Source organism: Vombatus ursinus, unplaced genomic scaffold, assembly GCF_900497805.2.
Source record: "Vombatus ursinus unplaced genomic scaffold, bare-nosed wombat genome assembly UNPS02014826.1, whole genome shotgun sequence".
In the NCBI taxonomy this organism is placed as follows: Eukaryota; Metazoa; Chordata; class Mammalia; order Diprotodontia; family Vombatidae; genus Vombatus; species Vombatus ursinus.
In genome coordinates this window covers 7,132,639-7,155,045 of record NW_020954604.1, presented here as the reverse complement: position 1 = coordinate 7,155,045, position 22,407 = coordinate 7,132,639, and the positions used below count along the sequence as shown (strand labels likewise).

The window sequence follows — 22,407 nt, the reverse complement described above, 5'->3', positions numbered from 1 at the left end:
CTTCCTAAGCACAGGATAGGGAAAGCATGATTGGACAGCAGTTCATCTGAAAAAAATTGGGGGATGGGGGTTCCTTACCAGACTGAATGTTTATCATGAGTCAACAGTGTAATATGGCAGAAAAAAACCTCATCTGAACTGGAGATGCATTAAGAGAGAGATAACTTGAACGTATGAGAATGTGATGTATATAGGTGTATAGTTTGCCCTAGTCAGATGAATTCTGTAGGATTATGTTTAATTCCTAGTGACACAGTTCAGGAAAACAGAATGATATAGCGGATAGAGAACAGACTTGAAGTCAAGTTGGGTTTTAGTCCTGCTTCAGAAACAAATTGACTTTATGATCCTGATTTAGTCACAACGAGGTGCAATGAGAGCAGCTGGGTGGTGCAGCAGATAGGATGCCAGGCCTGGAGTCAGGAAGACCCGAGTTCAAATCCAGCCTCAGGTATTTATTAGCTGTGTGACCCTGGGCGAGTCACTTAACTCTATTTGCCTCAGTTTCCTCATTTGTAAGATGAGCTGGAGAAGGAAATGGCAAACCATTCCAGTATCTTTGCCAAGAAAACACCAAATGGGGTCACAGAGAGTTGAACATGACTGAAAAAATGACTAAACAACAAGTCATAAACTCTTAGTGCACCAGTAAATTTATAGTCTGAGACTATAAATTGCAGATCAAATGTAGGTCTTAATGGATAAAAGTAATTTCCCCCCTGAGAATTCTCAATATAGTTCTCTTCATAGGTCTGATTAAAAAAGTTTTTAAATAAACTTGAGAGCATCGAAAGGATCAGAAAGTCATTGAACTTCCCAAGGCTTTATATCCCTATTTGAAAAATGAGAGGGTAGGATTGCATGTCTTTTAAACTCCTTTCCAACTCTAAAATATGATGCAATGATCTTATGAGGACAACCACAGTGGTGTAGGTCTTTGAGTCCATGCCATATGAGGATCTACTGAAGGAAGGAAGATATTTAACCTGAAGAAGAGAAGATGGAGAAGGGAGGCAGGGGGAGGGGAGGAATGGAGATTATAGCTATCTTCAAAGATTTGGAGGATTGTTCAGTCGTTTTCAGTCATGTCCCTCCTATTCCAGGGGCTGCTGAACTGTGCCAAAGGAAGCCACACAGCCAAGCTAATAGGATACATTACCTTTTCACTATGGGCCTTCACTGTTCTTAACTTTCTCTTCATTCCTCACGTCCCTACTCCCTCTCAGCAGATGACTTTGCCTCTTACTTTACTGAGAAAACAGGATATATTTGCTGTGAGCTCCCTCTTCTTATCTACTTTACATTTCAAGACTTCTTAAAATACTTCCCCCTTCTCTCTTCCTTTTCTCTTCAGTCTTTGATGAAAAGGGTCACAGGATTATAAAATCACAGAGCTTGAGCTGGAATAGGCCTCAGAGACCCTTCCCCTTGCCAAGGTCAATCCCAGTATTTGTACACTTGACCCCATCCTCTGGCTCCCCACCCCCACAACCATTCCCTGTCTCACATTCTAAAATTTTCCCTATACCCTGGTTCCTTTGGTGTGGCCTACAAACACACTAAGGTCTCTCCTATCCTTTAAAAAACTTTCACTTTACTCTATTCTCCACTCCAGTTATCTCCATCTCTAAAGCCTCCCTCTCACAATCAAATTCTTAAAAAAAAAAAGCCATCTCCATTCTGTGCCTCCACTTCTCTTACTGCTTCTTCAACCTTTTGCTGTCTGGATTTACCAAGATACTGAAGTGGTTTGCCATTTCCTTTTCCAGCTCATTTTACAAATAAGGAAACTGAGGCCAACAGGGTTAAATGACTTGTCCAGGGTCACACAGCTAGTAAGTGTCAGGAGGCCAGATTTGAACTCAGGAAGATGAATCTTGCTGACTCCAGACCTGGCACTCTATCCACTGCACCGCTCACCTACCCAAGTTGAGGTCCTTAACATCTCTCAACGGACTGCTGCAATAGCCTGTCTCAAGCTGTCAGTCAGACCTGCCTGGAGTGCATTCACTCCTCCTTCACCTTCACTTAGAATCTCTGGCTTCTTTCAAACCTTAGCTTAAAGGCCACCCCCTACATTCCTGATTTCCATCCTCCCAGTGGCTAGTGCGGCTCCACCAAATGGCATTATATGTACTTATACACATGCCCGTGTTGTTTTGCCCAATGGGAGATGAGCTCCATTTTGATTTTTGTGTCTGAATCCCTAACACCTAGCCTAGTGCCCAGCACATAGTTAGCTCTTAATAAATATTTCTTGAATCAATGAATAAATGAAGATCCTGCTGCCATACTCCTCCTTAACCTGTCCTTTATCCTCATCATGACCTCTGGTCCCTTGACCCTTACCTCTTTTCCAAGTTTATCACTCCTATTCTGATTATGCTTTCCTTCCTTGGCAAGCTAGCCCTTTCAGAAGAGCACTATCCTGCACTATTGAATCTCTTGCCCCTTGTCCTTCTGCTGCTAATCTACAACCATTGGTCACTCTTACCATCCATCCCTACACTGGAGCCGCTGATGAAGTTAAACTGGGTCTCCTCCCAAGGTCTGTTATCTATCCACTGTAGGACAGTGAGAGGACCATTGATTTATAGCTGTAAGGGAACTTAGAGGTCATCAAGTCCAACTCCACCATTTTACAGATGAGGAAACTGAGGTCCAGAAGGGCTAAATGACTTGCCATGGCCACAACTAAAATCCCACGTACTACAGGAAGCCTTCCCTAACCCCTCTTAATTCTCGTGCCTTCTCTCTTTTAATTATTTCTTATTTATCCTGTACATAGTTTGCTTTGTATATATTTGTTTGCATGTTGTCTCCCCTGTTAGATTGTAAGCTCCTGAAAGGCAGGGACTGTCTTTTCCCTCTTTTTGTATTCCCAATACTTATCACGGTGTCTGGCATATAGTAGGCACTTAATAAATGTTTTTTGATCGATCGATTGATGTGTCTGTGGCAAGATTCAAATTCATGTCTCCAGGATGTTGGTCATTCTGTCTACTATGTTGGATATTTCCTTTTATTTGGCTCCTATTGACTCTGCAACATGCTCCCTACTGGCAATTTCCTATTTCAGATCATCATCCCCTCTCAACTGGACTATTAACAGAATTACCCAAATGTTCTCCCTAGCTCCAGTGCCTTCTTTCACCAATCCATCTTTTATATTGTTGTTAGCTGTTGTGTTGTATCAGTCATGTCCAACTCTTTGTGACCTCATTTGGGGTTTTCTTGGCAGAAATACTGAAGTGGTTTGCCATTTCCTTCTCCAGTTCATTTTACAAATAAGGAAACTGAGGATATAGAGTTAAGTGACTTGCCCAGGGTCACACAGCTAGTAAGTGTCTGAGGCCAGATTTGAACTCAGAAAGATGAGTCTTCCTGACAGGCCCAGCACTCCATCCACTGTGCTACCTAGCTGCCCATCTTTTACATAGCTGACAAAAATTACAATCTTTCTATTGCATAGACTTGACCATGTCAGTTTCCTCATTGAAAAACTTAAAAATTTTTTACTATCTCCAGGATAAAATACAAACACCTTAGCTTGTCAATTAAAGGCCTACACAATCTGGATCCAACCAAATTCCAGCCTTATTTGACATTATTCCCTTTCATGTAATAATAATAATAATGATATTTATATAGTACATTAAGGTTTACAAAGTACTTAATATTATCTCATGCGGTCTTCACAACAACCCCACTATTATCATCATCTCAATTTTACAGATGAGGGAATGGAGGCAGCCAGAGGTCAAGTGACTTGCCTATAGTCACACAGTGTCTAAGGCTGAATTTGAACTCAAGTCTCTGACCCAAGTCCAGTGCTCTGCCCATTGCACCACCTAGCTTCCTTATAATGTGCTCTGCATCCTATTCAAGCTAGGCTATTCTCTGAACTCAGTATACCACCCACCCCATTCACTCAGGTTGTCCACAAAACCTGAAATGTATGCTTTCCTCATCTCTGCCTTTCAAAATTCTGAATTCCTTCAAAAGCCGTGAAGCCTTCCTCATTCTCACTGGCTGAAAAATCATCTCTCCCTTCTCATCTATTACTAGAGAACTTTGTCCGGGTATCTCCTTTGCTTAATTCAGTCAAACTTAGATCACACTTTTTGGATTATACACATCCTACCTAGATATCAATCCTTCGTGACAAGGACTGTGCAGTTTTTATCTTTCTATCTCAAGAATCTAGCACAGTGCTTGCATATAGTAGGTTATTTCATAAATGTTTAATGAATGAGACTTGCTTACTTCATTCTAAGTTCATCCCTATAAAAAGTAGCAACATTCATTCATTCATTTGTAATTGGTGGTCCAAAGGCCCCAAAGCTACTAGACTCACATTGATTGGAACTGATCATAGGGGCAACCCCAGAGAGTAATTTTTACCCTCATTTTTTGGGTTCATTGTGTCTCCTTGGCAGGTAGGTGGTACAGTAGATAATGCACTGGACTTGGAATCAGGAAGATTTATCTTCATGAGTCCAAATGTGGCCTCAGACACTTACTAGCTGTGTGATCCTGGGCAAATCACTTCACCCTATTTGCCTCAGTTTTGCCATCTGTAAAAATGAGCTGGAGAAGGAAATGGCAAACCACTCCAGTATTTTTGCCAAGAAACCCCTAAATGAGGTCATGAAAAGCTGGACACAAATGAAATATGACTGAACAACATTATGCCTCTACCAGGAATTTACTCCAGGAAAACTTCTTGATATATCTCAAGTATAGCTCATGTCTAGGGTAAATGAACTAAAAGAGCCCTCCATCCCAGTTGCCATACAAGCATTCAAAGTTAAAAATGCAAAATGAGTAGGAGAGACAGCTTTTATTTTGCCACACAGAAATTGAAAAGACTTACAGGAGCCCATAAACATATAGAAAACATATAAGACACTTAAATTCCCTAGAAGCAAGGGTAACCATATTTGGAAACTCCTAAAAAAAGTAATGCCACCTTCCCATTGGGCCTACATTGTCTGAAATACTCACTGAAATAGTGGTTTTCAGGTCAACTATTTCCCTAATTCAAGTCCTCTAATAAGGGTCATGTGGGCAATGCTTTTGCCAAGAGACCACACTGCTCAGAAAATCCCCTTCTTTCCCTGGAATGTTGGATTCCTGGACTCTTGAACCTAGAGTTCTCAAACTGGAAGTCCCCTGGACAAAGCAATCTCCCAAGGCTGGCACTGCCCGAGAAAACTCCCCTTCATTGCCTAGAAAGTTGTATTCTATAATCAGACTACCCAGGAGATTAAAAACTTCTCTTCTTCTACACAGAAAACATTGTCCATGAGCTGTCTTCTTGGGGCATGCATGTGTCTGCTTCTGCCATGTTACTGTCTTTAGAAAACCTATCAAAGCCCCAGCTGCTGCCATCTCTTGGGTTGGGGAGTCCACTCTCAGAAACAGCTATCTTCTGCCTCCTGGACAAGCTAATGACAATATCATGGGATCACAGAGCTAGAACGAGGGCTACAAGACACTTCACTGGGCATCTGGTCTAACCCTCTCATTTCAGAGATGAGGAAATTGAGGCCAAGGAAGGTTAAATGACTTGTTGAGAGTTTCACATATAATAAGTATAAGAAGCAAGCCATGAATCCAAACTTCCTGTCTCCAAGTATTTCTACTATATCATGCTGCCTCCTTGTGGAAGTGCAATATGCTTTCCAATGCTACCCAAAGCACCCATGACCATTTTCTAGAGTAGAGAAGGGAAGATTCCATATTCACAGGCTTACTCTTCCCCAGAAGACACACCCAGTTGGCCAGTCCTCTAAACAGAAAAAGAAGCAAAGTCCAAAAAGGGCTGATCTGGCCTCTCAGTTCCCTTTGTTAAGCCCTCATAAAAGGGTGGCTCCTCTGACAAGACTCCACCCCTCTCAATACCAGCCTGCCAATGATCTTGGGAAGCATTCCCAGTCAGTGACAGTCAGTTGGGAGTTTGGTCCTCCAAATGAGGTCCAATGGGCATACATACTCTCCATGTGGGGTAAGGGTACTTTGATCAGAAACTCCTGATGGTCCCCTGACACAGGAAACACCAACAAGGTAAGGATGGTTCCTCTCTTATATTTATGATTGTCCTGTTGCCATAATGACTCTTGGAAAGCAGAGCAGGTTGGGGGAGGGGAGACTTCAGCTCCACCCCTGCTGGAAAGTTGTGCCAACTAGTTTTTACCCAAAGTTTTGGTCTTGTCTGCAAAATTTTCCGAAGCCTGGAAAAAATTGTCAATTGTCAAAGCCATGCTTTGAGCAAAAAGGGGGGATGAGGTAGAGATACTTCAGGGATCCCGGTCCTTTGTAGGCACTGAATTACCAGGAGTAAGGAAAAAATGCTTTCTTGGGTCTAGGTGTTCTTAGCCTCTTAGTATGACCTATCCCAGAAGTGGGGCATTGGAAAGTGGAGGCCCTTCAGTAGGGCAAGGCAGGAGAAAGAGTTGGAATCTTGGTTTCCTCTACAGAGCCATGCCTTCCTGGGTATGCTTCTACCTCCTTCATTCCTGGGATTTTCCCTTCTCTTGAAGTTTTGCTGCCATAAAATGCTAAAATTTCCTGCCAAGCAGAGTGTGCATATGGTTGGGGGGGGGCATTAAGGGGTGGGTGCCAGAGGGAACTTAGAAGGAGCAAAGGACTCCTTCTTCTCTGCTCAGCTGCTGTTCTGAATCATGCAATGAGTATCCACTCTTCTGGAAGACTTGGTAAGCTCTTACAAGGGAGCTGACAAGCTGCTTACAAGGGAGGGCAAACATCAATACTCTGTCTGAAAGAGCACTGAGCTAGAGTTAAAGAGAAAATGTCCTTCCTCTAACATGAACTCTGGACCTCAGTTTCCTCTGAGGAATAGGGAGCCACAGACGTTTATTTAATAGGGAGAATGACACAGTCAGACCTGCTCTTTGGGAAGATTAATTTGGCAACTGAGGGGAGGATGGACTGGAGTAGAAACAGACTTGATGCAGGGATGGGTGATAAAGGTTTTGATTAGAAGGTCACAGTTCCAGAGAGTACATATGAGAGTTGTGTCAGTGAGTTATAGGTAAGAAATATGAAGGTACAGTCAATGAACAGGACTTGGGCAACTGATTGGATATGGAGGGTGAGAGTGAGGAGTTGAGATGGACACCAAAGTTGGGAGCCTCGGTGACTGGCAGGATAGTGGTATCCTTGACAGTAATGGGGAATTTAGGAAAAGGGGAGGGCTGGAACAAAAACCTCCTCTTCTTTGTGTTAAATACCTCGGCGTCCTTCACTGGCTTCTCCTATGACATGAATTTGAGGCCCTTCCCCATCCCGGTTGCCTTCTTCTGGGCAATTTCCTCCCAAAAATGTGAGGTCTGGTCAGAGCAGAGTGCAATAGATCTCTCCATCACCTGAAAGGCAAGCCTCCCTAAATGCAGCCTAAGGTGAGGATGCTGTTTTTGTCACTTCTTGGACATGGTTTGTACTACTTGACCCATGAGCAAAATTTCCTAGTTATGGGTCCAATCCTTTGAACAAGTGGTGTTAAGGGCGTCATACACACCAGGTATGGGAGATTGATTATATAAATGCATGGAGGTAGGAGATAGCAGAACAAATTCGGAAAAGAGGTAGTAATCCAATCAGGCTGAAAAGAAGAGTGAGTGAAAGGGAACAGTGTGGAAAAAAAAATGCCCAAATGTGGTTTGGACCAAGATTTACAGAGGGCCTTATATGCCAACCTAACCAGTTTGCATTTTATCCTAGTGACAAATAGGGATGAAGTTATGATACCACAGACCTAGAAGCATTGTGTTTATTATTTTATTTTTTGTCATAAGGAGAAGGATGAGAGTGATATGAAGGGAATGACCTTTATTTCTTTTTTTTAATTTATTTTGTTAGGCAATGGGGTTAAGTGACTTGTCCAAGGTCACACAGCTAGTAAGTGTTATGTGTCTGAGGCCAGATTTGAACTCAGGTCCTCCTGACTTCAGGGCTGGAGCTCTATCCACTGCACCACCTAGCTGCCCCATAACCTTTATTTCTTAAAAATCTAGCCTGGATAGGGGACAGGAAATGACAATGTTTGGCTATAGCATGGAAATGCAATCTCTGAAGGGTACATTTTGCCGTATTTACTATGAAATCATTGTTAAGAGGAATCTTTACCCCAATCCTGCTGTTCCTTTTTCCATGCCTCTCACAATGAGCCCGAGTTTTGTTTTGTTTTGTTTTGAAGTTTTTCCAATGGCACGGCTCACCACCTCTTTTTCTTTGTGACCCCGTTTGGGGTTTTCTTGGCAAAGATACTAAAGTAGTTTGCCATTTCTTTCTCCAGCTCATTTTCCAGATGGGGAAACTGAGGCAAACAGGATTAAGTAACTTGCCCAGGATCACACAGCTAGTAAGTATCTGAGGTCAGATTTGAACTCAGGAAGATGAGTCTTCCTGCTTCCAGGGCTGGCACTCTATCCACTGTACCACCCAGCCGCACTCATAGCCTCTTAGGTCTACTACTGTCCTGGTTCTTGGACCCTAGTCCTTCTAACCTCCTTAGTATGACCCCACTCTCTACTTTTTCATTGCTTTTCTCCCTATAAAACTGCTAATCTCAGGTTCCCTATTGGCTTCTACTCCTTGAAGCAATATGGTTTGGTATATTCAGCCCTGGACTTGTAATTAGCAAACCAGGGCTTGAGTCCTACTTCTGCCACTTTATCAGACCATGGCCAAGTAAGTTTCTCCAAGTCTCAATTTCCTCATCTAAAAAAATAGAGAGAATGATGCTTATGCTACCTACCTAATAGGAAAATCTTGGTAAAGGAAAGTCTTTGGTTAACTTTAAAGCACTATATAAATATTAGCTACTCTTTTCTGCTCCCAAGGTGGAGAAGAAGGGCTGCAGATTGACTAATTTGCTCCCCACCTGGCCGAGGCACCTGGGCTGGCAATATCCAGTCCCACTGTTCCCATCTCCTCTGCTCCTTCCTGGGCTCTTGTCATACCTAATTAGTCTCCCTTCTTTTAGTCTATCCTCTCTCCAATCTATCTCTGGAACCACTGCCAGATTAATCACACTAATTGGGAGAACTGATTATTTCATATCCCTGAGGCAAGATGAGGGAAATGTGGAAAGGGAATTGGGGATTTGCCTTAGGACAACAACATGGTGTGGTACGTTAACTCCCTCACAGGAACTGTTGTCCCCATGCCTCCCTAGTAATCACCCAGCAATGTGTTGCACAAGTGCCCAGCCACCATCCCTGGGTCTTATCACTGTGGTACCTGTCTCTCAACTCTAACCCTATAGGGGCACAGGTCAGACTCTCTGGCATATGGGCCACTGCCTTCTGTCATCATTGTGCGTATGATGAAACTATTTTCTACACTCCCCTCTCCCCATAACTATGTCTCTGTTTAAATAACCATATATTCTCTGCCCCAGACCTTCAGTTATTTCTCTATTGTATATGAAATAAAACATAAACCCTGTATATCTTTCACCACATGTGTGTATGTACATACATATGTAATGTTTATTAATGACACACTATGTATATAGTCTCTCCCCATGCCAATCCATCCTTCATTCAGCCACCGAAGTGATTTTCCTAAAATTCAGGTCAAACTATATCACACCCCTGTGCAAACTACAGTGATTCCCTCTCACCTCCTTGTTGTTGCATCAATAAGACACGCCATCCTTTGGCTCAGAACATTTCCTCTGGCTTTCATACCTGAAATACTCTCCTTCCTCATCTCAACCTATTGACTTCCCTGGCTTTCTTCACATTCCAACTAAAAGCCTGTCTTCTTCAGGAAGCCTTTCCCAACTCCTTTTAATTCTAGTGTCTCCCCTTTGTTAATTGTGGTTGTTGAGTAACTTTAGTCATGTCCAACTCTTCATAACCCCTTGAGGGGTTTTCTTGGCAAAGATGATGGAGGGGTTTGTCATTTCCTTTTCTAACTCATTTTACAGATGGGGAAACTGAGGCAAACAGCGTTAAGTGACTTGCTCAGTGCCACACAGCTAGTAAGGATCTGAAGCTAGATTTGAACTTAAGAAGATGAGTCTTTCTGACTCCAGGTTGGCTACTCTATCCACTGTGCCACCCAGCTGCCCCACTCTTCATTAATTACTTCCAGTTATCCTATATATAGCTTGTTTGTTGTCTCCTTAGATTGTGAGCTCCCTGAAGGCAGGGACTTTTTCCTCTTTTTGTATTCCCAGCACTTAGCACTGTGCCTGACACATAGTAGGTGCTTAATGTTGTTGATCATCCTTTGTTTTCTAAGAGGATAAGTGATTTCATGGGATGATGTCTTGACTTACAAATGAACAGGATTTAAGTGAGGCACAGTTGCAGTCATCAGCCTCACTTTCTCCTGTGTATACCAAATGACCATTCTTTTCTTAACAATCTGCTGGTCTTATTAATAAAATGATTAAATTACCCAGAAACTATGTCTCTCAAACTTTTTTAATCATCACAACTGAAGATTAGGTTATTGTGACCAAAAAAAAAAAAATTCATCACCTGGTAGCCAGCCTCCTGCAGGGCCTGGTATGAAACACCTGGGGCTTCATCCAGAACTCATTTGGGGTATATGGTTTTCCCAGCTGGGACATCCATCAGGCTGCTCATACTCTGGTGGCCCATTGGCTTCCTACCCTGCTTCAAATGCAAGACAAGAGAGATCTCTGAGTAACTGTGCAGCTTGACATCCTTTCTTATGGTTTTGGGAACAAGTCTAAGATATATACCTATATCATGGGACTTAAGAGATTAAAATAAGACTGCTCCATAGAGGACAGCTGCTCAATGGATTAGCACGTCCAACTGTAATGAATACTGCTCCATTCCTGTCTACTACATGGTTTTCTGCAGATGAATGGGCTACTGCTACAGTGATGGCCTTCATGCTCACCTTGGTGGAGCTTGTGCTTTTCTGATGGGACCTCTTGTTCCATTTTCTAATTAAACATCACATCTATTTGCCTCAGAAAGTAACAGCATCCATATTAGTGATCGTATAGAGATAACATATAGAGATGGTATTACGTGCAGAATTTGGAATTCTGACTTCTTTTGCATCAGTTGCCTGTTTTCCAACATCATCTCCATTTCCTCCTAACATGGCTACAGCTAGCCAGCAGCTAAGCTACAGACAGTTTCTGTAAGCTCTTAAGCAATTTGAGGTTTCTGATGATAGCTTTAGCCTATGCCATACTTTTAGGTGTATTTGCTGGTTGGTTTGGAGCTCTGGATTTCATTTTGACATCAGCCAAGTAGATGCTGACCACATTGGATTTTGGTCTATAGTTGGAGGCTGCATTGTTGAGGCATAGGTATTGTAAGGTTTGCAGATTTTGTCAGAAGCATACTGAAGCTCATCCTCCTAGTACTGTTTCTGCAGCTACACTCTCATCCATTTGGTTCACCCTGACCTGCTTGAACAGCATTACTTCTCTGCCTTTATCTACAGTGACATTATATGCCTTCTGTATTCTGCTGGGAGTATTCTTGAATAGTAGCAATCCTATCTTCTTTGAGCCTTTTGTGGAAACTATCTACCCACTTTCAGAAGGAATTACTCATGAAGTTGTTACCTTTTTAAGTAATATGTTCATGGGAGTGCTTTTATCTTTTTCTCACATTTTAGCATATGGAGTTGTCTTGGTTCAACTGGTGCCTTCCTGGGTCACGTTTGCTTAGTCTGCTCCTTATTTTGTGCTTCAAGGAATCCTATGATAGACTCTATCTTGATGTTAATGTCTCAGTCTGATAGCACAGACTGGGAAGGATTTACAGAGACTGATCCTCATAAAGTCATAGCAGATGTTTGCTTGGAATTCCGTAACTAAATGGAGAGGGAAGAAAAGAGATTAAACTTTCAGAGGTTTTATTAGAGTGCAGATTTTTATTTTTTTGTTTATTCAGTTATTACTAGATAACAACAATGCGAGACTTGAATGGTGGTAATAGATGATTGTAAAATATAGCCATTTGGCACACAGATGCCTGATTCTTGGGATGGAGGCCTGCTCTCTTTGAGAAAAAATACTCTCCCAAACAATCTAGTGTTCATTTTATTTACCAATGCTAAACTACTGAGTGATTAAATGTCATTATGAGAAGGATAATATTAATTCAATTGTTTCTACTATCAAAAGACTCCTTCTCTGAGTCACTGATCAGAATAGGAAAAATGCCAGTAAATTCTTTTAGAAGTTAAAAACATGTACCAGATTTTAATATAAAGTGGCCTACAAATGTATAAATCACAGCAATGGCCTACTTGTATGCTATTTTTTTTTCCTAATAAAACCATTTCTCCTCAACTTTGGACATGATGGACACTGGGGGTGCCAGAGACTAGTCAACCCTGAAAACTTCCTTCAGCCTTCCTCTGACTGCTCTTATTCATTGTGTCCATGAGAGGGCAGTGTTGTCCACTTTTCATCACTGATCCTTGGTCCACAGAGGAAGCACTCACTATATTTTTTTCACTTAGAGAAAGAATGAGAGGGCTCATGTGACCAACTATCATTGTTTTATAAGTTTCAGTTGGTGAGTCTTCCACATAAACTGTTAGAGCCGGAAGTGACCTTGCTTTTCTTTTTTTTTTTTTTCTGCTACTGCGGTCACCAGTTCTAAACCCATAAAGTGACAACCACTTGCACATTTTTAATCAACTCTTAGTGTTTATGCCTATGCAAATTAAGTAACAAAAATAAATGCCCATACTACACTACTAATCATATACTACAAGGAAGTCACTGATAAAGAGAAGTCCTCATACACAGCACAATACTTATGTAGCAAAAAAAAAAAAAAATGGAAACGAAGCAGGTGTCCCTCATTGGGAAAAGGCCAAATAAATTGTGGAATATGAATTTTATGAAATATTGCTGTGCTGTAAGAAGTAGTAAATATGATTCATGTAGAAAAACCTGGAAAGACTTAAACAGATGCAGTGAAGTAAGCAAAGCCAAGAAAACAACATAAACAATGACTACAACAATGTAAACAGAAAGAACACCAAGAACAAAATAATTGAAAATGAATGTTACAAAATTACAAAAAACAAGCTTGGTCCCAAAGAAGAGATATGAGAGCATACCTTCCCCAACTCCTTCCCATAGGTTGGGCATTAGGGCGTGATTCATGGGTATGAAACATTTTATATATTTTCACATTTTTCCATTGTTTTGCTGATTTTCCCCCCTTCTTTTCTTTCTCTCTTTTTTTAAAGAGTTTATCAAACTTTCTTTAAATGAAATGACTCTCTGGAAGGGGAGGAGAACAAAGGGGGAAATTTAGGCAATGTAAAAAAATGTCAATAAAATTTATTTTACAAAAAGCAAGCATGAATTGAGTGCCTACTCTGTCCTATCACCTGGGAGCACAAATACAAAAAATGAGACAATAGTCATTCTCAAGGCTTTGTTGTTGTTGCCATTCTTTTTTTTTTTAACTTTTAAAAATCATATTTTTATTGATACCTTTTGTTTTCACATAACATTCCTTTTCAAGTATATCCCTTCCTTTTTTGCCTCCTTGGTGAGTCACTCCTTGTAACAAAGATTTAAAAATAAAAAGAAGCAAAGCATTTCAAGAAAAACAGCCAACTCATCAAACATGTCTGACAGTATATGGCATGTTCTACACCCATATTGCTACACCTTTGCAAAGAAAAGGGGAGGGGTGCATTTTCTCAATCATCTGGTAACTTTTGCTAAGAAAGAGAAAAACACAAAGAAGTTTGCCTTAGAGTCCAAGGTCTCTGTCCTGTCTAACCTGGGCAGAAGGGATAGGGCAATTTTCACAGCTTAGGACAGCTGAGAGTTCTGTAGGTGGCTGGTGTATAGCAGAGGGGTCAAATACACAACCCATGGCCCACCACACTCCCAAGTGTGACTTGAACCAGATTAAAATATAATTGGAAATATTTGAAAAATAAATTTAAAATACAAAAAATGTAGATAATGTTATATTTAAGAACTAAGACAATAATGCAGCCTACAGGGACATTTATGTATGGATTAAAGGCTCCTGTTTCCATCTGAATTTCACACCACTGGTTTACACAACCATGGGCCGAAGACCTGGTAATTAATGGAAAGTTGGGGGTGAATTTGAAGCTGAGTCAAGTCAACAAGCTTTTATTAAGTACTTATGTGCAAAGCACTGTGCTAAGCACCATGTATACAAATATAAGCAACCAAAAAAAAATTCCTATTCTCAAGATTGCATTTTTTTTGCTTATCCAATTTCTTTTTTATTATAAATTAATTTATTTATTTTTAGTTTTCAACATTCACTTCCACAAGATTTTGAGTTACAAATTTTCTCCCCATCTCATCCCTCTCCCCACCCCAAGATGGCATGTATTCTGAGTACCCCTTCTCCTAATCTGCCCTCCTTCTATCTCTCCCCACCTTCTCTTATCCCCTTCCCCTTCAATTTTCCTGTAGGGCAGGATAGATTTCTATACCCCATTTCCTGTATATCTTATTTCCCAGCTGCATGTGAAAACAATTTTTTTAACTCTTGTTTTTAAAATTTTAGGTTCCAAATTTTCTCCTTTCCTCCCTCCCCACCCACCCTCATTGAGAAGGCAAGCAACTCGATACAGGTTATACATATGTAGTCATGCAAAACACTTCCATAGTAGTCATGTTGTGAAAAACTAAATATATTTCCCTTCATCCTATCTCGCCACCCATTTATTCTATTCTCTCTTTTGACCCTGTTCCTCCTTAGAAGTGTTTGCTTCTGAGTACCCCCTCCCCCAATCAACCCTCCCCTCTATCATCCTTCTGGTCTCTTGTCCCCTTCCTTCCCGATTTTCCTGTAGGGTAAGATAGATTTCCATACCCAATTGAGTGTGTATGTTATTCTCTCCTTAAAACAAATTCGATGAGAATAAGATTCACTCATTCCCTCTAATCTTCCCCCATTTCCCCTCCACTATAAAAGCCTTTTCTTGTCTGTTTTCTGTGAGATAATTTACCACATTCTACCTCTCCCTTTTTCCTTCTCTCTATATGATCTCTCTCATCCCTTAATTTTATTCTCCAGACATCACCCCTTCATCTTCAACTCACCCTGTGCCCTCTATTTATCTATCTATACACACACACACACACACACACACACACACACATATATACATACATATAATTTTTTCCTTCCAACTATTCCAATACTGACAAAGGACTCATGAGTTACAAATATCATCTTTCCATTCAGAATGTAAACAGTTCAACCTTAATAAGTCTCTTATGATTTCTCTTTCCTGTTTGCCTCTTCATGTTTCTCTTGAGTCTTGTATCTGAAAGTCAAATTTTCTATTCAGCTCTGGTCTTTTCATCAAGAATGCTTGAAAGTCCTCTATTTCACTGAATGACCATTTTTTTCCCCTGAAGGATTATGCTCAGTTTTGCTAGGTAGGTGATTCTTAGTTGTAATCCTATCTCCTTTGCCCTCTGGAAATTATATTCCAAGCCCTATGGTCTCTTAAGGTAGAAGCTGCTAAATCTTGTGTTATCCTGATTGTGTTTCCACAATACTTGAATTGTTTCTTTCTGGCTGCTTGCAATATTTCCTCCTTGACCTGGGAATTCTGGAATTTGGCTACAATATTCCTAGGAGTTTTCCTTTGGGGATCTCTTTCAGGAGGTGATCAGTGGATTCTTTCAATTTCTATTTTGCCGTCTGGTTCTAAAATATCAGGGCAGTTTTCCTTGATAATTTCTTGAAAGATGATGTCTAGGCTCTTTTTTTGATCATAGCTTTCAGATAGTCCAATAATTTTTAAATTATTTCTCCTGGATCTATTTTCCAGGTCAGTTGTTTTGTTGTTGCCATTCTAAGGAGCTTACATCTTACCTAGGAAAACAATAAGCATGAATATAAATATATACAGGGCAGCTAGGTGGCATCATACTGCACAGAGTGCCAGGCCGGGAGTCAGCAAGATTCATCTTCTTGTGTTCGAATCTGGCCTCAGACACTTACTAGCTGTGTGACCCTGGGCAAGTCACTTAAACCTGTTTGCCTCAGTTTCCTTAACTATAAAATGAGCTAGAGAAGGAAATAGCAAGCCATTCCAGTATCTTTGTCAAGAAAATTCCAAATAGGGTCACCAAGAGTAGGACACAACTGAAAAATATTTAACAATAGCATAATTATACGTAGGGAAGCTAGATAGAACAGTGCCAGTCTGGAGTCAAGAAGACTCATCTTCCTTAGTTCAAATTTGGCCTCAGGTACTAGCTACACGACCCTAGGCAAGTTACTTAACCCTCTTTGCCTTTGTTTCCTCATCTGTAAAATGAGCTGGAGAAGGACATAGCAAACCATTCCAGTATCTTTGCCAAGAAAACCCCAAATTACAAAGAGTCAGACAAGACTGAACAACAAATAACTATACATAAGCTAAACAAAAAGAGATAAATACAGGGTGGTTAGAGGGGAGGGAAAGAATTAAGGAAGTCTTCCTGTAGAAAGGGCTCCTTAGAACAAAGAATCTTGTACCAGAGTGAAGCTAAATCCCAGCATCCAAAAAGAAAAGAAAAACCACTTTTGAGGCAAATATAATTCAGCTGCAAATTTAAAGATCTACTGCAGAGGACACACATAATGTAATGAAGAGAGCTCTAGCCTGAGTCTATAGACTTCAGCCTCTGGCTCTGCCAGTTTCTAGACATGTTATCTCTCTCTTCTGGGGCCTCAGTTTCCACATCTATAAAATGAGGAGGCTGGACTAGATGATTTCTGAGGTCCTGACTCTAGATCTTGTTAAGGAGAAAAACAAAAGGAGGTCAATTAAGAAGAATAACTCAGTTCCCTGGGAGTTCGTTAGTTGTTATCATGAGTTATAACTGTATCTTCTTAAATGTGTTTGTTAGACAAACGGAAAGAGAGGATGATTTTTTTTCAGTGTCACTTAAGATGACTGAATTTTCATTCTAGTTAATTAAGAAGTAGCATTTCTTTCTTGCCTGGTACAGTGGTCTGTGGGAGATAATTTGCTTGGGGCAATGAAAAAGTAAGTGGATTATTGAGGGTCACATTGTCAACATGAATCAGAGGCAGATCTTGAGCCCACATCATCTTCCTGCCTGAGGCTAATGATCTATTCACTACACTAGGCTTTCCTCCACATATACATAAGCACATGCCTATACATACATATTTCTCATTACATGACTAAGCTTTTTATTTTGTTATCCCTAATTTAGCTGCACAAGAGTAGGGACAGAAGAAGGGAGCACTGTATTTAGAAATCTCTTTAAATCACATATTTAAACATGCATTTAAATACAGCTGATGTAGAAATATGAATGAATTTGAGTTTGCCTTCCCTGTATCTTCAGGAGTCCAAAGTAGTGTTAAAGGGTACAAGGAATCCTTTCCCTTCTATATTACCTATGGAAAAATGAGTGTTTCAATAACAAATTATCCTAATTGTCTAGGTGTACCCTCTCTGATGCTTGGGTCCTAAATGCACTTATTTTACTAATAGCCTTAAGGAGAAGATACAAAGACCAGACATACATACACATGTATACATATATACCTCCCAGAAAAGATATTTCTTGGTCTATCTAGCAAGACCAAAAGTGGGTTTCTATTCTATTTTTGTTTAAAAGAAGCATATCTCCCAGAAGCAAGACAGGGATCTCTACTCAGCTGGGGCTGTCTCATCTTCTCTCTTCCTGGTAAAATGTCAATCATTTCCTTTTTCCTTGACTTGTTCTAGCCTTGTTTTTGGATTTTCTGTACCAAACAGAACTAGATTACTATAGCATGTTGATACTGATCCACTCATTAACCCAGTCCTACTTCAATTAGTCATTCATAGTTTTGCCCTGTGAATTCACCAAGTTTTACTCTCACACAATAAGGCCCCACCCACAAAGCATAGTTGTCACATTTTATAAACTTTATTTCCTGGATGAGAATGTTAGCCAATTTATAAATGCCAGGTATGCATGGCACCTTAAATACTTGTATTTCCCAAAGAACTTTCACATGCATTATTTGAGCTCTCTGAGCTAGGCAGAGGAGGTACTATAATGTCCATTTTACATATAAGGAAACTGAGACATGAAGGAGGTCCTGAAGTGAGTCAGTTGTAGAATCAGCATTAGGACACTAATTTCCTAATTCCTGCCTCTAAGGTTTTTGGCAGTGGCTCCATTCCCAAAGGATGGCATTTATGCCCCATCAGCAAGTAGAGCAGACAACTTGAGCTACTAGGATCCATTTTTTAATCTTACTGGTGAATGACTCTGGGGAAGTCATTCAATCTCTCAATGCCCCCAAGCATCTCATTAAAGCTAGTTGCAGAGCGGTTGCTGATCTGCCATCAGTCTCTATTCCAATGAAATCATAGTCCTGACCTCTCAAAAGAACATTGTTTAACCTCAAGCTATCAGTGACACCTAGAAATTCTTTTATTTCTTATTTATCAATTCTATAAGATTATTACAAACCTTTCTTATTTTCCTCAGTCTCCCCACCCCATCTCTGCCTTCTTTGTTCTGAGCAGATGACTCTTTCTCCACCAAGAAAGAGGCCATCTAACTTAAGCTTCCTCAATTTCCCTCTTTCCTACCTCAAAGCTTCTTTCTGATCATCCTCTCTCTTTCCTGCCCATCTAATAGTAATAACAATAATAGATAACATTTATATAGAACTGACTATGTGTCAACCACTGTGCTAAGTGCTTTACAATTTTATCCCATTTAATCCTCATAACAATCCTAAGAGGTAAGTGCTATTATTACCCCCATTTTACAAAACGAGAAACTAAGGCAAATAGAGGTTAAGTGAGTTGCCTAGGATCACACAGCTAGGATGTATCTGAGGCCAGATTTGAACTCAGATTTTCCTGATTCAAGGCTCAGTGCTCTACCTACTGCTCCAAGTAAGAGGTGATTTACCTCCAAGATGACAAAGCACTCCAATGCTCTTAATCTATTTCTGCCACCTACAGGACCTTGTTCCATTGTTCCTCCTGTCATATCCCCAAAGACCACAGCTCGGCATACTTTTTGTAGAGATAGGAGGGTTGACCTCAGTCAGTTAGGATCAAATATGCCACTCTAGGATACAGGTCCTCACTATTCATATCTCTTCTCTGATATATTTCATATTTTGACTCATATAGCATAGTGCAGGGGTGGGGAACCTATGGCCTCAAGGGCACATGTGGCCCTCTAGGTCCTCCCTCCAAAGTTACTTACAATTTGCCCTCTATATAGCTTGTATGTTGTTTCCTTGGCATCTTTCCTCACTAGAATATAAATACTTTGAGGACAGGAACTTATTTTTGCCTTTCTTTGTATCCTTTGAGCTTTTCACAGGGCTTGGCACTATTAAGTGCTTAGTAAATCCTTGATGACTTGATTTGACTTGGTTTTCAGAAAGGGGAAGACAATGGGGTCAGCTAGCAATAGACAAAACTTTAATTCCTGGCCGAAAAAAGAAAAAAAAAAGTCTGTTTAGGAGAACCATGAGTAAACATCTAGAATAGGAAGTGGTGATCATAATGAGCACGGTTTTTTATCAACAACAGATTGTGCTAGTCTAATCTCATTTCCATTCCTGAACAATGTGGTAGACAAGTAGATTAGGAGACAGCTATAGGCACAATTAACCTAGATCTTTGCAAAACATTTGATAAAAATCCCTCATTCCATTCTTGTGAAAAAAATGGAGACATGCAAAATAAGTAAAATTACACCTAAATAGATTCAGAATTGGTTGAATGACTGGACCTGAAGAGTAGTCGCTAGGGGTTTAATGACAACTTGGAAGGTCTCCAGTGGAGTGTCCCTGGAATGTGCATCTGGCCCTATGCTACTTAACAATTTTATGAACGGCTTTGATAAAGGCAAATGATATGTTTATCAAGTGTACCAATGACTCACAGCTCAGAAGGAAAACTAATGCATTGAATGATAGTCAATATCCAAAAAGGTTGGAATAAATAGAATAAGATGAAATTTAACAGGGTTAAACATAAAGTGTTATACTTTAATTCAAAAAATTAACTTCCTACATACAAGATGGGAAAAAGCAGGCCTAGGTTTTCTGAAAAAACAAAAAAAACAAAAAAATAAAAAAACTAAAAAAACCTCTGAGATTTTAGCGAGCTCAGTGATGTCCATGTGATATCATCTCCAAAATAGTGAAGTCTTTGGCTGCGTTAGGAAACGATGTCTACAACAATAGCAACATTATGTGATGATTAATAATGACAGACTTAGCTCTTCTCAGCAATACAATGATCCGAGACATTTCCAAAAGATTCAGGATGAAAAATGCTAACCAGATAAAGAGCTATGGAATCTGAATGCAGACGAAGCACACTATTTTCACTTTTTATTTTTTCTTTCTTGTGATTTTCCCCTTTTGTTTTGATTTTTCTTTCACAACATGACTAATGTGGAAATATATTTAGCATGACTATATAATCTATATATATATAGATTATACATGTATAATCTATATCAGATTGCTTGCTATCTTGGGGAGGTAAGTAGAGAGGGAGGGAGGGAAAAAATTTGGAACTCAAAATTTTACAAAAATGAATGTTGAAAATTTTTTTTTACATGCAATTGGAAAAAATAAAATACTATTAAGGAAAAGAAAAGAAACAGTGTCTAAGAGTAGGGAGGTGATAATCCCATTGTTCACTGCTTTGGTCAGATCACATATGGAGTAGTGGTTTTAGTTCATGTTGCCACATTTTAAGAGGAAGAACACCCAGAGAAGGGCAACCAAGATGGTAAAAGGCCTGGAGAATGTGCCATATAAGGATCAGTTCACTTGGGGGAGGGGGAGACATTAGGTTGTATTCAAGTATTTGAAGAGCTGTCATTTGGAACAGGAACTGTATTTGCTCTGCTCAACTTCTTAGGACAGAACTAGGAACAGCACTAGGGAGATGCTGCAAGGAGGCAAATTTAGGCCTCGTACACAGAAAAAATAAAATAAACTATCTTTTTAGAGCACCCAAAAACAGAGTAGGCTGCCTCAAGAGGTAGCAGATTTCATGGAAGTCTTTGAGCAGAGGCTGAGTAGCCTCTTGTCAGGAACTAAATGTTGTGGAAGAGACTTGTGTTCAGGTATGAGTTAAATTGTTGAAAGGCTCAGAAAGTCCCTTCTAGTCTTAAGATTCTGTGATCTCAAGCAGGGCCAAGGGTCCTAGGATCAGGACTATGAAAGGAATACTTTAGAAAGACAGGAGAGTTTTAAGTCTAGAAAAGGAGAAGCTAGTCAGAATGTAGCAGAGATGGGAGTCTTCCAGAGGACAGTCATACAAAGCTCATTTGTACCAGTACTTGTGGTGGAATGAGAGGAAGGGAAGTGGTCATTTCATCTTTCGGGCCAAGTATCAACCAACCATCCAAGGGAAAGAGATTAGGAAGTAACAAGGCAAAAATAATTCTAAGAGTATAGTGAAGCTAATTCTATTAGTCACACTGGAGAGAATGCTCGTTCTGACCAGGAGCCAGGGTCTAAGATCCACTGTTTGGATACAAGTTCATTTCTGGGCACTTGGGCCATTATATTGCCTGTTTAGTGCATAATTGGGATATGCTGTTCCAAAGGAAGATTGTCCCTAATCAAGCCATCATGGCTGAAGGTAGGGAAAAACTGGGAGGAAGATTAGTATGGCAGGGGAACATTCCACTGACTAGAGGTTGTGGGAGATAACTGAAGACATACAGATATACAAAATTGAGTCATTGAGGCTCAACTATCAAGCTATTGTTAGAATACTCTGGGGAAAAGACATTATTCTTAGAGGAAAATTCATTACATCAAGGTGAACAAGTGTTTTTCATTATTTTGCCCAAAGGCAGCTGGGTTTCCGGTCATCCCTCAAAAATGTAACGTCTAGCGTGTCCATAGCCAGTCAATAAACATTTATTAAACACCTACTATGTGCACATACTGTGATGAGCCCTGAGGATACAAAGAAAGGTAAAAGATAATCTTTGCTCTCAAGTAACTCACAGTTTAATTGGAGGGAAGACAATGTGCAAAAAACTATGCATAAAAAAAGTTATATAAAGAATAAATTGGAGATAACCAACAGAGAGAAAGCACAGGAATGAAGAAGGATTAGGATTAATGTGAAATATTAGCAGGGACTTGAAAGAAGGCAAGAAAGCCAGGAAGTAGAGATAAGGAGGGAAATAATCCCAGGCACACCCAGTGAAAATGTCTAGATGGAGTGTCCTGTGCAAGGAAAAGCCTAGAGGGCAGCGTCACTAGAATTTAGAGTACATGTGGATAAATAGGAATAATGGAAAGTTTGGGGAAGGGGCATAGGTTAGGAAGGGCTTTAAAAGTCAAACAGAGGATTTTATATTTGATCCTGGAGGTAATAGTAGTT

The 22,407-nt window shown here is 40.2% G+C and overlaps 1 protein-coding gene and 1 pseudogene across 2 annotated transcripts in view; both read left to right on the top strand.

The window, feature by feature from the left end:
- The first annotated feature begins 5,969 nt into the window (after nucleotides 1–5,969).
- ENPP4 (ectonucleotide pyrophosphatase/phosphodiesterase 4) overlaps nucleotides 5,970–22,407 on the top strand; it is a 56,379-nt gene continuing 39,941 nt past the window's right edge. The window contains exon 1 of one of the 2 annotated variants that reach the window (XM_027838332.1): nucleotides 5,970–6,069. The gene's annotated coding sequence lies outside the window, so the exon portion shown is untranslated. The remainder of the gene's footprint in view (nucleotides 6,070–22,407) is intronic. The other variant, XM_027838330.1, reaches the window with a different exon arrangement.
- Nucleotides 7,111–11,823, top strand: LOC114025038 (annotated as a pseudogene).